Source organism: Mesocricetus auratus, unplaced genomic scaffold, assembly GCF_017639785.1.
Source record: "Mesocricetus auratus isolate SY011 unplaced genomic scaffold, BCM_Maur_2.0 Super-Scaffold_100023, whole genome shotgun sequence".
In the NCBI taxonomy this organism is placed as follows: domain Eukaryota; kingdom Metazoa; phylum Chordata; class Mammalia; order Rodentia; family Cricetidae; genus Mesocricetus; species Mesocricetus auratus.
In genome coordinates this window covers 23,728,293-23,745,762 of record NW_024429204.1, presented here as the reverse complement: position 1 = coordinate 23,745,762, position 17,470 = coordinate 23,728,293, and the positions used below count along the sequence as shown (strand labels likewise).

The 17,470-nt window shown below is 41.8% G+C and overlaps 1 long non-coding RNA gene across 1 annotated transcript; it reads left to right on the top strand.

Moving 5' to 3' along the window:
• The first annotated feature begins 13,185 nt into the window (after positions 1 to 13,185).
• On the top strand, positions 13,186 to 16,997 carry LOC121133623. The gene is made up of 3 exons (XR_005870545.1): positions 13,186 to 13,294; positions 15,917 to 16,063; positions 16,678 to 16,997. It is a non-coding gene; the product is annotated as an uncharacterized LOC121133623 (long non-coding RNA).
• The last annotated feature ends 473 nt before the right edge of the window (positions 16,998 to 17,470 follow it).

Here is a 17,470-nt window from a genome sequence, read left to right as displayed (position 1 = left end):
TAATAGCAGTGATTTTCAAGTTCAAAAATGCACACACCTTGTTACAAAATAAGGGCATTGCTGTTTACACAGAGGCAATCCATCTCCCCATTGGTTGCTCTGATGAGTTCAATGATATTACAACATAGTGGGGAAATATATGACCCATTACAAATGGTATTACTCTTTATAAACTATAAATAATTGATAGGCAATGATACAGAATAATAACTTTCACCCAGAGCTATTTGTCTGAGGCCTTAACAGTTTTCACTGTGCTGAAACACTTACTAACCCAGAGTAGCAGGGATAATATCACTGCAGTGACTGAGCAGACAGGAAATGGAAGATAGTGGCTAGATGGTAAGAGGAAAGTGATTAGCACTTCTAAGTTTGGCAAAATAAAACGCAGGGCACAATAATATTGCATGGATCTTGTCCATCACTCCCAAATTTACTGTCTATCTAAAATTCAAGTTTACTTAGCTACAATGCTAGTGTTGGTTTCTTATAAAAACTTACCACTTGGTACGTTCAAACCATACTGCTTTTGTCCTTATCATTCTGGAGACTGTATATTCAAGATCACCCTACCTGAGATGAAACCAGGGTGTCCTGAGGACTGCATTCTCTGAGGTTCCGGGAAGAATCCGTTTCCTTGCAGTTTTTTGAGAACTGTCCGTGGGCTATTGGCCCTTATCCCTCAACTCCTTCCATTCTCATGGCTCCTGCCCCAGCTCTGACTCTACTTCTCCTTAAGGATCCTGTGATGCTATTATGTCTGCTTGCTGTTCCAGTCATTGTCCCCAGCTCAAAAAGTCTTTGATTGAATCACACCTGTAAGTCTCATACGCTGTGTAAAGTAACATATTAACAGACTTCAGGTGGTTAAGTATGGGCATCTTTGTGGGGGTGGGCGTTTGTTATTCCTATGACATTTATCCTGGATATAAACATCCAAAGATGCCTATTTTATACAAACAGCCCTGGCCCCTGAGCATTTAATCTTTCAGAATGTGTCTCTCTGGATTGCAAAATAATGATGGAGTGTTGGTTATGGTTCAGAGCAGGCTTCAGTTGGAATCACATTTCTTCTGTCAGCACAGCCTTGAGAAATGGTCTCCATCTAGTTTCCTATGGATGATGAACATCCTGGCCCAGGATTTTTGCAGGGATGTGATATTTGATGAAGGTGTGTACCAGACATCCTGTGAGCATAAGGGTACCTGGACGCTCATGATGGCTGCTGATGGGGGCTAGGGGTTGGCCATCAGCATAACCGGGTCTTTCTTTCTCTGTCTTTCTGGGGAAAATCACAGATACAAAGCTTTGTAAATGTCAGATTCCTCTCAAAGTGCTCATCTGGTGATTCACATGCTAGGAGTTTTTATGCAATTTGCCCAACCTCTGAGTGTTGCTTCTCAACCTCTGCACTGCTGACAGTTTGGAGCCAGATAATTCCTTGATAGAGAAGCCTCTGTTCATTCAGATGCCATGTCTCCTCTCTGTCATGTATCCAATGTGACAGGTCACCCATCATAGCTGCACCATACTGACTCCAGGCTTGGACTTGAAGTGGCAACTTGCTATCAGTCATTTGTCATTGGGTATGAATGGAGAACCTAGGTAAGAGGGAAGCCGACCAAGAGAAGCTGGATGATCAAGAACTCATGGTTTGTGCAATCATGCATCCCATCTCTTTGCTAACTTTTTTTATGACTCTTGATCCTATTTTTCTGACAGGTCACAGAGAAGTGTGTTTTGATCTAGATTATGCTTTATAGTATGCAAATGGAGGGGATGTATACTGTGAAGCCATAATGAATGCATTCCTTAAAATCAAGTGTTAGCATCACATGCATTTCTATTTGCTTTTTATGGCAACTTAGTTCTGTTAAGTTAATTCATCCTCACATTGCCCAATACTAACTCTCCCAGAGCCCGGCTTTGATCCATATAGTAGGTGGTTGGAAGCTCTAGGGCAGGATCAGGTTGGCCTGGTAGTTGGGAACCAAACAACTGTATGGCCTTGGGCAAGTCCTTTTACCATTCTAACCTCCTCTTCAGGTAAAAGCTCAGGTGGCTTATATCTGATGCATCCTTTTGGCGGCAGTTTTGTGTGTTCATAACTTATCCATGATGATCCATGAGATCTGCCCTGCACTGGAAACAAAATGGGTTTTAGTTCTTCCTAATTAATATACTTGGGGTAGACGCTGCTGCTCTGGGTTGAAGTGAGAACCATCCCATCTCCTTCATGTATGGAAAGATCTCACAGTTGGAAATGATTCATCAGCTTGTGGTGTTGGTATCCAAGGGTGCCACCTCCAGCATGGAGACCCTTATGAGTTCAGAGAAGTTGTCTTTTGTTTGTAACACATTTAGATGGTACACAATTCTCATTATTGTCAGTACTACCACATTCAATTACATAGCCTGGAAGGATGATTGCCAGTCCAAGTGTTCCAGTGGCAGTCATTGTGGAGTAGTGACTTTTCCCTTCCTCTGTCTGACTTTCTGTCCCTGTTCCTCAGTGCAGATGGCATGCTAAGCTCAGGGTCTATCTTCCTCCTGTTCACAGGCCAAGAAGAATCCATTCTTTTCTTGGAAAGGCTTCTCAATCACCTGATTTTATCCTGGGAGGCTCCTCCATGTGGCATCTGGATGCTGTGTTAACAGGGTGACTCACTGTATGACTGTTCATTCATTCATTCATTCACTCATTCAAATTCATTTGGGGTTTACTTTGTTCTGGACTGTAAAGAGATAGCAGGAATTTAAACACTTAAGATCCCGATTATTATGGAACCCATATTCTATCAGAGTTATGAAACCACTGGAATTGAATTCAGTTCAACTCATTCAGTTGAGTGTTCTCATCCAGTCACAGTTCATTTTGACGGCTGTTTTTCAAAGAATCCACTGTGTGTCTGATGATATGCTTGAGCATAACATCTCTTCATCAGTCTTTTTTTTTTTAATTAAATCACTCATGATCACATCTTTGGCTACCAGGTTGTTACATGTTTCCCTCATTCACGAGCAGGTAGTTGCCCACAACAGGTGATTTATGCCTTTATAGTATGCCATGGTGTATTCTATTTCTTCATACCATAGTATCCTTGGAATTGCCAATGATAACATAGAGGGTTGTCCTTCTCTCTCTTCCTCCCACTCTCATATGTATATCTATATCATCTTGTTTATATCTATATAGAGAAATATATATAAAATCTACAAAAGGCAAAAATATTATATTTGTATGCACATATTTCCCAATACTATTTCCATTGCTACCAGCAATAGAATATCTAGGGTATGTGTATTTTAAGTCCCATATTGTTCATTTATTTGGTCATTTAAGATAAACTAGGAAGCAGTACAGAAGAGTCCATAGCTAAGACTGAGTTCAAAAGCATAGATGAAAAAAATAATCTGGAGCCTAAATGGCCATCTCCAGACAGGTAGGGAAGACATTCCTGATCACATATCTGCATGAAAAGTTTTTGAGGCCCAGTGATGCAAATTATATTCCAGGAATTACAAATATCTTATTCCTGGTTGATGATCTTGCTGGTTAATTATTCATGTAGCCTAATTATTCTGAGCTCCCCATCTATGCATTTACCAGTCCCCAGCACCATAAGTGCCATTCAGTTGTTGAAGCTAAGCCAGGACACATTACGTCTAAGCCCAAGAATCTAACAACCTTGCTTGCCTTTTGCAGAAAGGTCCACATTTTAACACAGGCCTCTTTCCCACCCTCATATTCACTGAAGTCAGGGCAAAAGACATTTACATTCTCAGCCAGTCAGAGTATTGGAATATTAATATTTATTTAAAACCCATTACCTGCAAACCTCTTTCATGGATCCAATTAAAAAGTCTCCCGAAGACAAAGATAATATTATACTTGGTGCAACAGTGTTGGGGGCTCTCCTAATGTGTTAGAAACCCCCATAGATCTTGACAAATTTTTTATGTCTCCTTTTAAAAGCAAAGCTGATGCCAGGGAACTTGGCCTCTGCTGGTATGTGCTGGCTGTGGTATTCCTGAGAATAAAACTGTGGGTGTGTTAGAGGGGGAGGGGCAGGGAATGTGGGTACTGGAGGTGTCAAATTTTACATGTCTGGGTTTTGTTTCCACCAGACTTTCTGAAAATCACCATTCCATGCTATATGCTTACTGGAAGGGCTGGCACCGTTTCAAAGAAATCTCTGTGAAATGGGGACATCTGAATCTTAAGTATTCATGGTGGTGACAGGACAGCTTTAAATGGAGCTCTACAAAGTGCTATGATATAAAAAGGCCGTGTGAGAAATGGCCCGTACCGGGAGTCAGCAGCCTGGAGCAGCTAGCTGAAGACTGATGTTTCGTCACCTTCCATGTCATCTTGGTTTCTCTCTCTGTCTTGCTCTCTAGGTGACAGGTTGGGTTCTGTAACCTTTAAGATGGCAAGGAACTTCTATGTAGAGCCTGCTCTGAATCTGAGATCACTCTCCTTGATGCCCTACGGTCCCTACTCTGCAGTGTGGTCATTCCAATTCAGCTTTCGGAGCAAGCAGAATTCACTGTTGCCCTCCATCAGCAGGGTACAAAAAACAGCCCCCCAGTAGATCTCAAGGGAGATATTCTAAATGCTGGCTAGAGAAGAATGGCGTGTGATCAAATAAATGCTCACATATGAACCAGCCACTGGCCATGCTCTCCTCTGTCTCCAGAATTTTAAATATATCTCCCAAGCTACAGGTGAACTCTCTTTCCTTCCCCTCTTTCTAGTTTTTTCTTTATCTTTTAACATCACTAACACCCTGTGAAAATTGGGAGGTCCTATGTGATTCATTTCTTACCTTATAGAGGTCTACAGGTGGGAGAAGAGACTGTATTACACTCAGTTTACAAGGGCCTGGACTGTACCAGGACTGTACTTAGGATCTCAGAGATTCTGGGTCCACCTCAGTTCAGACTCAATGTCATTATTTGCTGCTTATAAGCCCCAGGGAAGACTTATGACTGTTTGTTCATGTACAAAATGGGCAAAGTAACAGTGCTTTTGGCAAATGTGTTTGACATGTGAAATAAGACATGGAAGGGTCTTCAACAAATACTTTCATACTCTTAATAAATGAAACACCACATCCTTAATAAATCCTAGTTAACAGTTACTATAGCCTTATTAATACTACGACAAGGTCTGAGTTAAGTATGCAATTCATTGTTCTGTTTGCTTCTTCCAGAAGTCTCTGAGTTCGTAATACCCTTGCCATTCCTTATTCTGTAGATAGTGATAGCACCAGGGCACAGAGAAATCAAAGAACTCCCCTACCTGGCTCAGTAAATGACCGAAAGCCTTGCGATGTAACTTCAAGCATCCTGCCTGCAGAAACTGTGACCATCACCCCTAGTTCTGATATAGGGTGTCTAGTAAAGATATTCTTATTGTCTCCTTTGATCCTCGTAATAGCTCCAGAGAGTAATTATTGTCAGCCCCATGTTACTAATGGAGAAAAAGAGGCTCCGAGATGCTAAGTATCTTGGCGCAAGTCTTCAGGTACGTGACAGGTTCATCATGTTTTCTTATTGCCATCCAAATTCTTCTTCCCTTCTCTCCCTCCTTCCCTTATTTCTCCTCCTTCTTCCCAATCTCCTTCTCTCCCTGTCTGCCTCTCTGTCTGCCTGTCTGCCTGTCTGTGTGTCTGCTTTCCTTCAGCACTAGGAATTAAAGCGAGCACCTTGAGCATCCTGGGAAAGCAATCTACAGCTGAGCTAGCCTCCATCTTTGCCCTCCAAGTTCAAGCAATCATGAGGTTAAGCATTATATTGGAATGTTTAAAGTCTATTCTCTGAAGTAGAGGTGAAGTCACCTAAGTGACAAGAATCAGACCACTGGATACCTCTAACTTGACATGCTCTATGTGAATTCAGCACCGGTAACACTCGCGTTCTTCTGATGTTCCCCTGATACAAGAATTCAGATGCCTGGGGCCCACACCATATCTAGGGACTCAGAAATGCAGAGACAGAGTTTAAGGAATTGCATGTGACATGATCACATGCTTTTGATGTGTGGCCAATGTGCAAACCACAGCAGCAGCATAGGGAAATCAAGGTTGCTGAGTGACGTTTCCCTACCAAGAGACCAGAATGAGTTTGTAGAAGCTGACACTAGAAGCTCTAACTCTAACTTCAGTTGCTGACTCCTTTTGGGGATTTTAATAATAATCAACCCAACCAACTTCAATGAAACTTGGTTTCCTCATCGGTAGGACAAAACACACAGCACATGAGAGGTTATTGCAAGGAACACCATGTGAACACATGTACCCAACTACCATACCTGATTCAGGGTTCAAGTTTTCCTTACTTACAACATATTTACAGAGAGGTATATTTGTAACACAAAGAACAATGCCAGAAGAGACTGATTGGTTCTAAGAACTTCTAGGCTCAATCTTGTGTGTGTGTGGTGGTGGGGGGTGGTCATCACTGAAATTATCATGGTTTTTAGGTACTTCTTCTGTTTCTTTATCATTCTCATTATAGAATATTTCCACTTGTCTCTCAAATTAACTTACCATCACAAATCTAGTTAGCTACAGGCACAGGCTGTTTCTATAATGTCAGGTCCTTCCTCAAGTTTCCCTACTTGGGTCAGAAATCTATATGGAGGTCAGTTTTCACCAGAAGAAATGGAGATTAGATCCTTTGGGCTATGCCTTGGGCAGATAGCCTTGTGCATAGTCAATATCATTTACTTGGCATCCTTTTCATCCTAGAGAAGTGAATCTTTTAAGTTTCTCTCATGTGTACAGGTACATGATATATCTATTTGTACATAGTATTTCCACATGTGGGGTTAGCTCTGCATGTACACAAATGTACATAATCTCCTAAGTTTTGATGGGTAGTAAAGCAGTTCTATCTACAGACAAATTTTAATCCTGTAAAGCATAAGGGAAGTGTCATAAGGTCATCTAGGGGAGAAATAGCTCCCTTAGTTATATGCAGCAACCCATGTTGCCATGGCTTCTCTCACAGAAGCTATGCTCTTCTGTAAAGAATTCCAGTATTTCCTGGTTCCCACAAAATTAATTCTCACAGCAATAAAATAAAATAAATGACTTCAAATCACAGCCTGGCTTTTCTCTGGCTGAGTGCCAGGGAAGGAAACTCAGCAATGAAGGCTACACCAGCTTCCCCATTTTGGTTTATTTCTCCTTCACCTTGGAAGCAGCAAACTGACTTTCTGGTATAACTCTGGACCTCAATGTAATAGTGTTTAGCCAGACTGACATTTGGCACTGACAAGACAATTATCTTTTCAATCATCTTCCCAGAGATGATTCCAAGGTCATCTATGATTTAATCCCTGAGCAGTTTGTGGTGTGGTGTATTTTACTGGGGACTCCAAACCAGAATAATGTATTATTCCTGTCTTCAAGGAGTTCATAGTCTTGTTGGGCATAAATAATAAGACATAAAAGTTTCTAAAGCAAACTCAACAAGATAGGTCCTGATGCTTCCTGAAATTCCAGGTGGAAATGGGAATGGAAATGGAACCCTGGGATCAGGGTTCTAGAATAAGTGCGGTAGTGTTAGGCGGAAGTCACGGGGATTGTGGGGTTTCCTGTTGGATTGTCTTGCCTGGGACAACACAGGTAAATGATGTGCCATCATAGTTTTGGGAAGTCTCAAATGGGAATATGACAGAAAATCTTTGCACAATGGCCAAAAGCTCAGAAACATCTCTTCTCCACTCTAGTTGATTGCAGGACCCCCCCAAATGTGAGTGTCAGTGAGAAGGCCTGGGCAACCTATGGGGCCCTGAGCTGTGGATCAGTGTCTATCCCTGGTATACAAACTGTCTTCATGTGCCTATAGCACAAAGAGAGATGCTCTCTCAGCCTGGACTCTTAGGGGAGTGCCTTGACCCTACCAAGAGTAAAATGACAGACTCTAGATATCCCCTATGTGGAAGGATTTGGCAATAGGGTGGGAGGGAGGGGGAAGGGGAGTGCGGGAAGAGGGGAGGGAGAGGGAACTGGGATTGACATGTAAAACAAGCTATTTAAAATTAAAATAAAAAATGATAAAAAAAGAAGCCCAGGAAGATTTCCTCAAACCAATAGGACTATATGATTGTATCTGTGTTTAATCTGTCACTGCAATCTTAATTCTTAGCATCATGCCTGCCATGAGTTAAGCCCTCAGTGATATATTATGGGATGTATGAGATTTTGAACCTCTCATTCACCCACTTCTGTAGCCTTCTTTAAACCAGTGCATGAAAATTTCATTCCTGGAGACTCTCAGATCAAAACTAGAATGGTAACCTGACCTATGACCTTTCATACACAGACTTAACCAAACAGTAACTGGAATGACTACTGTCTTCAAAATGGAATCTTAGTGACCTTTCCTGGGTCCCCTTACCACTGTCCTGGTCCTGTGTGACCAAGAGTCTTAACCATCTGTCGTAGTAGCCTCTGACCTCATCTGCTGCAGTGAGGGATCTCATTGGCTTCTGCGTCTCTTGGCTTCTGCATTCGGGTGTGTGGCTCCTTTTCCAGAGAGTGGCCAGTCATTGCTTGAGAGCACGAGTAGAGTTTGTTCACACATCTCTAGTGTGTTTTCACCTTCCTAAGAAGCAACTTCATCTGTTGATCTGACTCACAAAGCTGCATATGAGCTGCCCTCAGCTAAGCCTGTGGATTTATGCTACTGTACCAATTGCTCTCTTTGCTCTAGCCGTGCTTTGTTATTGTTATAGACAGACCAGGATCCCGTTCTTAGCTTAGGCTTTGACTTTGCTGTTTTCTCTGCCCAGATGGCCCTACTCCCCCTACTCCAGGCATCCATATGGCTCCTTGTCTCATTTCCTTTCAAATACTACCTCTCAGACAGTCCCTCTGATCACCCTGTCTGAATAGTACTTGGCTCCTTCAGGACAACTTCCCTGACCGTGCTTTATTTGTTTTCACAGTACCTGTTGACACCTGTCATATATAATATGCCTATTATCTGCCTCCCATTCTGGAATACAGAGAGAACATTACAAATTTTGTTCAGTTTTGATATGTTCACTACTGAGATTAAGACTGGGTGCTTTTGTTGATTAAATATGTTTTTGACAATTACATACATGCATTCATACACATATGTAACATTCTTTTACTCTCATCCCTACCCTCTCTTATCTCTCTCTCACCCTAGTCGTCTGTTTTCTTCCTTACAGTTCTTTATCCATATTCATTTCTCATTGTTTTATTTTGTGATTTACAGATTTCTAGCCAGGAATATCTGGGTGATTATAAGGTTGGAACTAACTAATTGTCTAATTGGCTCACTATTTTGCATACAACTAAAGACAATGACCGTTACTCTACAATAACCCATCATTACCCACCAACTTAGCAGGCAGGCCCCTGTCCCATGGTTGGCTCTTGACAAGGCAAAGACTTAGCATTTTGGAGAAAGAAGAACCTTGGTAATATATGTATTAAAGGATGGCCACACACACACACACACACACACACACACACACACACACACACACACACGCACAGAGAGAGATCCTTGCAAATGTTGCATTTAAAATTTTAAACCTTTCACCTGAATGATGTTTTTTAATCATAATTCCATACAGTTGACATTCTCACCCTCACTTACAGAGGGGAGTAAGAGGCTTTTTGAACAACTTGGCCTGTATCCCAGAGCTGAAGTCTCATTCACTTCCAGTGTCCCAGAAAACCTTGGCTGGACTGATAGGAGTACCCACACAGACCTGTACTACTGCCTTTGGAAACTGGATGGTGGTTTCAGAGGGTGATGTTGAAACAACATGCTAGCATATCAGTTATGGAGAACAAGGATGAAACAGTGCTTACTGTTGACAAGTCAAAACAGCTTACCCTAGGTGACTAAACTCAACACCCACCTTTAGATTTTCCCCAGGGGATAAGGACAGGTGGAAGTAGAGAGAGCAAGAGGAAAAAAGTGAGAAGTTCCTCTGACAGTCAGCCAGACTTTCCTGTCAGGGCATTTCTGACTCGCCCCTTGCATGAGCTATTACTCATAGGGAGATGATGACTCCTACCCAAAAAAAAAAAAAAAGGAGAAGGAGGAAAAAGACTCCTGGAATACTCATAAATGAAGAACTAAGTGAGAAGAATAATGCATCAGCAATGGGTAGAAGTAGAATTGGTTGTAAACCTACTTTTTAAAAAGGTTTTGATGACTACATACATACTTCTATAGAATGTATTGTGATCGTCCTCATCCTCATTATCTTCTCTTATCCCTATACCATCCTTGTTGACTCCTTTCTTCTTATCCTGTCCATCTCCTTTTTGGTGTCACTTGTTTTGTTTTTTGCTTTTTTTGAAGCTGGTTATATGCTACGTGTGTTTGTGATTGCAACAGTAATAACACCATACACAGAAGACAGTTACTTATAGAGCTCCTTTACACCCTTCAGGACTTATGCTGTTTCTCTGACATACTCCTTGGGTCTTGTAGGGGGTGATATAAATGTTTAATTTTGGAATAAATGCTAAACAGTCACTTATGCTCCGTACCGGCACTGTGGTCAGTTGTGAATTCTCACAGCTATCCTGGAAGGGTACATAGCAATTACTGAAGGACTAGGAATAAACTTATTTTGTTAGAGTTGGAATCCTTGGGTTCTCAGTATAAAGATTCTATCAACAGAAGCTCTGGACACGTCAAGATTCTATGGATGGAGATCTGTTTTGGGGGAGATACCCACTTGTGATGACTGGTAATATTTCAAGCTTCAGCTAAGGGTGGGATCCCATGTCTCCGTGGGCTCTGACATTCTGTAATCATGGGGATGTAAGACTCAGGCAAGAAAGATGAATTTGAAGAAGAATAATGTGTGAGATAGTGTCAGTATTCCCTGAAATTTGACTGACCTTTTGCATTCTCTTCCCCAAGAGTTATTCCTGAGCCCAAGATTGTAAGTTCTTAAATGCTGGCAGACTTGTTTAGGATACCCAGGCGAGATAACATAACTATAACTCTATAACTCAGTTTGGATATAGTAGATATCTTCCACCACCACCCCTCCAACTCAGTTTTCGTCTGCTTACATCTGACGATACAGACCGAATACAGACTGGCTTAGTCGCTTGTGCAGGAAAACGACCATCAAACAAACCTTCTTCTCCCTTAAAAGAGACATGCATACCTTGGGTTATATGGAGTTGGAATACTTCAAACCCAGAAAGTCAACTTGAAACCACAAGGGAAAGACAAAAGTGTGAAGTTGGGAGACATCCATCAAATGTCTTGACATCCCAAAGCTATTGAATCAACTACAGAGCCCTTCATTCCAGGCAGCTTTCAAAATACAAGATTTTTCTCTCACATTGAAGCAGTTAGTCTAATCTTACCCTCTTTTGGTATTTTCATTCTCAGAAGTATTGGAATTTTCCCTGTTATTCCATACAGGTTTGGTATGCAAGTTTCTTCTGGGACTTGGTATAGATTAATGGTTAGCTCTAGACATTCTCCAGACTGAAGGCTGGAGAATCTCCTCCCAGAAACCTAAGGGAAGGCATTAAAACATTGCCTTCTTTCTCTGCACTATGGTATGAGATCAAGAGCTGTAGCCTTTTAGGCAGATGGGTACCTAACCTAGGCAGACAAATATATTCTAAGTATTATAGAATTAGAAGTAAAATTGAGAAAAAAAGAGTTCTTGTGTTATACAACATAAAATAAAAGTCCAAAGATAAGTTTATCTTCTCTCCAACAGGATAACTTGAGACTGGTAACATGGTTGACGAGTGGAGAAACTGAGGCTTGGTTAATTAATTTGCCTCATATTGAGGCTCTGAGAAGGTAGGGTTCGAAGTACCTGAGAAAAAGAAGGCACAAACTGTATGGATGCTTGGGGAAGAGTCTTCCAAACAAAGGGAGCAAAGATTTAAAGACTCAAGTAGAGAGAAACTCCCTGGCCTGTTGTAAACAGGTCAATGGAGTAGATGAGAGGAAGTAAGTCACATTAAGATGTCATTTACTGCAAGAAGGTCTCCTGAGTACACATAGAAACTTCCCTGTTCTTCCTTTTACTTTCAGAATATTGTAGGTTTTTTTCTCAACATGGTCATTGTTGATTTCTCCTTACACCTAGGTTCTTTTTAAAGATGGGACTCATAGTCTATTTCAACTCACCCAAGATCGGAGGAGACCTTTGAAAACTTTAGCTATGCAGTTGAAATTTTCAAATAATAGTTCAGAGTATCTCCTCCAGTTACACTCTATTAGAAATTATAAAAATAATAGTAACATAGTCTTTGGTCAGTTGTACTTATGGACTATTTGCAACTCATTTATAGCTCATGCCATATCTATCCAAAGGTCCTCATAGTCCCACTTTCAACTCTACTCTTAATCTGAACATTTTCCAACTACAAGTATAGAGTCTGTGCAGCCATTCCCTGTATCTAAACTAGTCTTCCCATGACCCATCAAAGCATGACTTTCCTCTGCTCACCCCCTACCCACACAATATTCAGTTAGCCTCAAGGTAAATCAAACTCTTATAGTCATGGTCTGTAGACCCTGTAAGCAACAGTACCATGTTAAACCACCCGTGTACCTAATTTCTAATTTTGCCATCATATCACCATAGGCTCAGATTATTCCTGAAGGTGTTCTAATGGCCAGGTCTTTGCACCCAATTGGACACTCTTCTCTGATGCCCTAGTGTGGCTAATGCCACAACAAGTAGAGTTCTACTCAGGGGATGGTTTCTGATCACTTACCTAAGGTAGCATGCTTTACCACTATCTTATCATACTTTCTAACAGCACCCAACTTTGATTTCCCTTATACTGCTTATTTCCATCAGTGAGTAAATGTTTAAAAAAAACTGTGTATGCCCCTTTTACCTATTCCACATTAAACGCTCCAGGACAGGGATAGGGACTTTCTTACTTCCTTGGGCACGGAGGCTCTCGCTCAGTGAGTAACTGGTATTAACAAAGCAATATGAGACTAATGAACCATTTGGGATTCTCTCTCCTTCACCTTCATTTTGGTAGTATAACAACAAGAAGGAGAACTACTGAGATAATCAGGCTTTAGGCTCATTATATTTTACTGATTGATGTAAAACTCGAATATGTTTTTAATAAGTGTGGAAATAACACTCGAGCCTGTCTACTTTCACAGGGATTCTCTAGAGTACTCATTTAGGGGAAAGCTACCTTCACGTGCGAATTATTCTTTGTCCATGTTCCTGGATCCCTGGAAATGCTTACAAGGTTGAAGAAGGCAAAGTCAACAGGTCAGTACTTACAGAGTAGCGAATCTGCAGGTTTACACATCCATGCAAAAAGTCCCACTGCAGCTGTGTTCTCAGAAGGTGTGAGCTAACGCTATAAAACTCACACGCGATGGAGAGAATCCACAGAGGTGCAACTGGAAAGTAAGAGCTCTGGTCTGGTTAGAGAGGAGATGCTGGCTGTATGGAAGCAAGTCCTCAATTCAATGTGTGGTAGAACACAGAGAATAATCAAAACTACCCTTAAACTTTGAAAATATGTCTTTATCCCACCAAACACATGTTGTTCCAGATAATATTGTCCAGCAAAATATTTATACTTAAATTACATATACAACTACTTATATGTGCATATATAAGTGTAAATATCACTGGATATATATGTATATGTATAATAGACACACATATGTATATATGCATATGTATATGTATCATGTATATACATATTACTATATGAATATGTACATATATTCAGAAACAACTTTCTTGATTTTCCTCCACTTCACTTTCAGATTCACAGCACAGAATCTGTTTATTTACTTCCCATATTGAATACATAGAATGCAACAGCAAACTAAAGGCCCTTTTTGTGTCTTTGAGTCAGATAGCACTGGATTTCTTTGAGCCTTCGTACCTACTCCTGAGTTAAGGCTAACCACTTTCTGCTCAAACTTCCCTTCGTTTTACTGGAACAAGCTCTGTGGGCCATGCCGAACAGGAATAGTAGGGCTGGTATACAGATTTCCGTGCTCACTTCTCTGTGCTTGTTCCCTTCTCTAAGCCAGGCACCCACTCGTGTTGAATATGGCAGGGCCTGGAAATGGGAGGACTCTGATGGTTTAAACATCAGTTAAAGGGGAACCATTGTCTATTCAGGAATCTCTACTTCGGAACTAAGCAATAAGAAAGTGAAGGCAATTCACCTCCACTTAAAGTCCAAGAGATTAAGATGTTTATCACAAAAATGAACATTGTCCCACCCCTTGTACCCACAAACACCTGAGGTAGGTAGGAGAACTGGTCCTGCGGTCATAAGGGCAGAAGAGCTGCCCATGCCTGTGACCAGGGCCAGCACTCCAGAAAGCAGGTCCTGCACCTTGCCCGGGTAGTAAAATAGAGCCAATCAATCCAGTAGTCAGAGGTGTGGGTGAGCTAGCACCCAAGTTGTCAGCATGAGAGTGCTGTTCTCATTACTCATCAGTCCTGTGGTGGCATGGACAGGGGGAGAGATGCCTTATACCCCCAATCAATGCCTGAGGGCAGCTACCCCAGAGGTCAGAAGGGCAGGAGAGCTGCCCCTGCCCATCTCCAGCTGCAACACTCTGGAGAGCAGATACTGCAACTTGCCTGGGCAATACACTAGAGTCAATCCTGTTGGCAAAGGTGTGGGTGAGCAGGCCCGAAAGTTGTGAGCATGGGAGAGCTGTCTCCATTACTCTTCTGTCATGTGGGAGGAGATGTCCTCCCTGCAGACTCCTGCCCATCAACAATTGAGGCAGCACAATAGAGCCAACCCCATTGGTGAAGGAGTGGGGGTAAGCCAGTCCTGATAGTGTGAGCATGCAAGTAATGTACCCATTACTCACCTGACATGGGTGGGAGAGAGATGTCCCCCATCAATGCCCGAGGCAGGGGGAGGGCTGGCCCTGCTTCTCATCAGCTGCGGCACTCGGTAGAGTGGTCCCTAAGCCACACCGGGGCAACATAGCAGAGCTGGCCCTGGAGGCTTAGAAGTGGGACACCTGATCCTGAGGACGTGGCGGCAGAACTGGCCCTGTCACTTGCTCATAGCTGGAAGGGGTGAACTCACCAAGGCAGTGTAGTAAAGCTCAGCCTGGTGGTGAGGACAAGGGAGGGCTGACAGGCTGACTAACCCTGCAACAACCAGGCCCAGAACCAGGATCATAAGTTGCTCCACCCCAACATCCACCCCATCTGTGATTTGCTGGAGCATGAGAAGGGTCCAGTCCTGCAGATTCAAAGCTGCAGGATTTTCAAAACACAGAACAAGGGCAGGATAACTGAGAGGAGCTCCAGTGACAGACAAGCATCGTAGTGTAGCAGAAACCAAAGACCTAGAACCAGACCCATGACTCTTTTCAATGAACACTTGTTAGTAAAGATATATTGATAAAATGGCTTAATGTGTGACTCACTGTGTCACACTACAGCTTCCATGACAAGATTCCTCCCTTTTTTTCTTTTCCTTTTTTCTCTTAAGTTTTATAGGAGGTGGTGTGTTGGGCTGCAATGTCAGAAGGCAGTTACACAGGGACAGGAAATGAATGAGATTTAGATGCATGATGCGAAAGATACCAAGAATGAATTTTAGGAAAGGTTTAAAAAACTAACATTGGGGCTGGAGAGATGGCTCAGAGCTTAAGAGCCCTGACTGCTCTGTCAGAGGTCCTGAGTTCAATTCCCAGCAACCACATAGTGGCTCACAACCATCTGTCATGAGATCTGGTGCCCTCTTCTGGCATGCAGACATATATGGAGGCAGGATGTTGTATTCATAATAAATAAATAAATCTTTAAAAAAATAAAAAACTAACATTGTTTCACTGTCTTTATGTGATCTTGACAAAGCCCATTAACTCTTTTGTGCCCTACATCCATCATCAGTCAGGATTCCTCCCAAGAGGGGACCATTCCAATGTAACAAGCTGATACACTCAAAAGAGGGAATCAAGGAAAATTCAATGGAAAATCTACTTGCCAAGATGTGGCCAGAGCCAGGGAGACTTCCAAGGGTCATTGCAGCATCCCAAGGTTAGTAACAGCTGAAAGCCACTATGACTTTAAGCCCTTGTCTTTGTCAATTTATTGTCACCATATCAGAATAGGACAGGCTGAGTAATTAAGGAAGAAAAACTTTACTTATCTCAAGAATTCGGAAGCTAGGAGGCATAAGGACAAGAGCTTTTGCAAAAGGGCAGTACAGCATTGTGGGAGAGAGAAAGTACAAGGAGCAAATTTGTTTGACAGCAATCATAATACTAAGTTTAATACAATCAATCATAACAGCTCCAGGTCTGTGACTCCAAACTACCAGTAATAATACACTGGAAAATCAAGCTACCAACACATTTTTTTTGTTAATAAACCTACAAATAAAACCCGATCTCTCTCTTCCCCACTTAATTTACATATAGACCAAACCCAATGCACTATTATATCCTAACAGTTTCCATAGTTTTAACTCACCTGAGGACTACCTCCAAAGCCAAGCACAAAGAACCATCCAAGTCCCACATCGATGATGAAAAGCATCTTTAGCCTATAGCAAATTCCCTCAGCTGGGATGTGCATTAAATGTTAGATGCTGGGGAAGAATTGCCTTGAGAGAGCTACAATTCCTAATGAAATATTGTATCCACCCCAAGGTCTGGCAGACAAGGAGTTGGAACAACACGAAGCCTGCTTTCCTTCTGCTATCCATTCCCTCTGCCAATAGATCATATTGACTAAACCTAAGTGGAAGCCAGAAGGCAAAGACCAAACTGTGGTGATCCCTGAGAGATTCTCTGGTGTGGGTCAGGGATAGAAGGGCAAAGAGAAGACATGGATGGGCAAATAAATAAATCTTGCATAGGTTCTTTATCTGCAGTTTGGAACTACTTAAAACTACCTTTGTTACATATATGCCTGAAAAGGAAGCCAAAAGAGAATGAACTCCAGATAGAATACAGTTTTTCATATATTTCTCTATGGTCTGCTATAGAAAGACTGTTCATTGATTAAAACCACAATTTTCACTGTACTCAAAGTGTATGTGCACATGTTTATATGTGTTCAGGTCTGCATGTATGCAGATATGCATGACACTTGTACATGTATGTAGACATGTATGCAAAAGACAATCTCAACTGTCATTCCTTAAGTGCCTTCTACATTTTTTTCTGGGATAGGATCTTTCACTGGCCTAGAACTTCCTATTTAGGCTAGGCAGGTTGTTCAGTGAGCTCCAGGGACAGTTTTGTCTGCCTACTCATCTCTGGGATCACAAGCTTGCAAACACACACAGCTTTATCTTTTAAAATGTGGGTTTTGGGTTTTGAACTCAGGTCCCCATGTTTTCAAGAGAAGCCCTTGACCAATGAGCCATCTCTTCAGTTCCTTTGCTTTGTTTTTGTTTATCCCCTCATTATGCTGTTCTTTGATTTATCTTACTCTTCC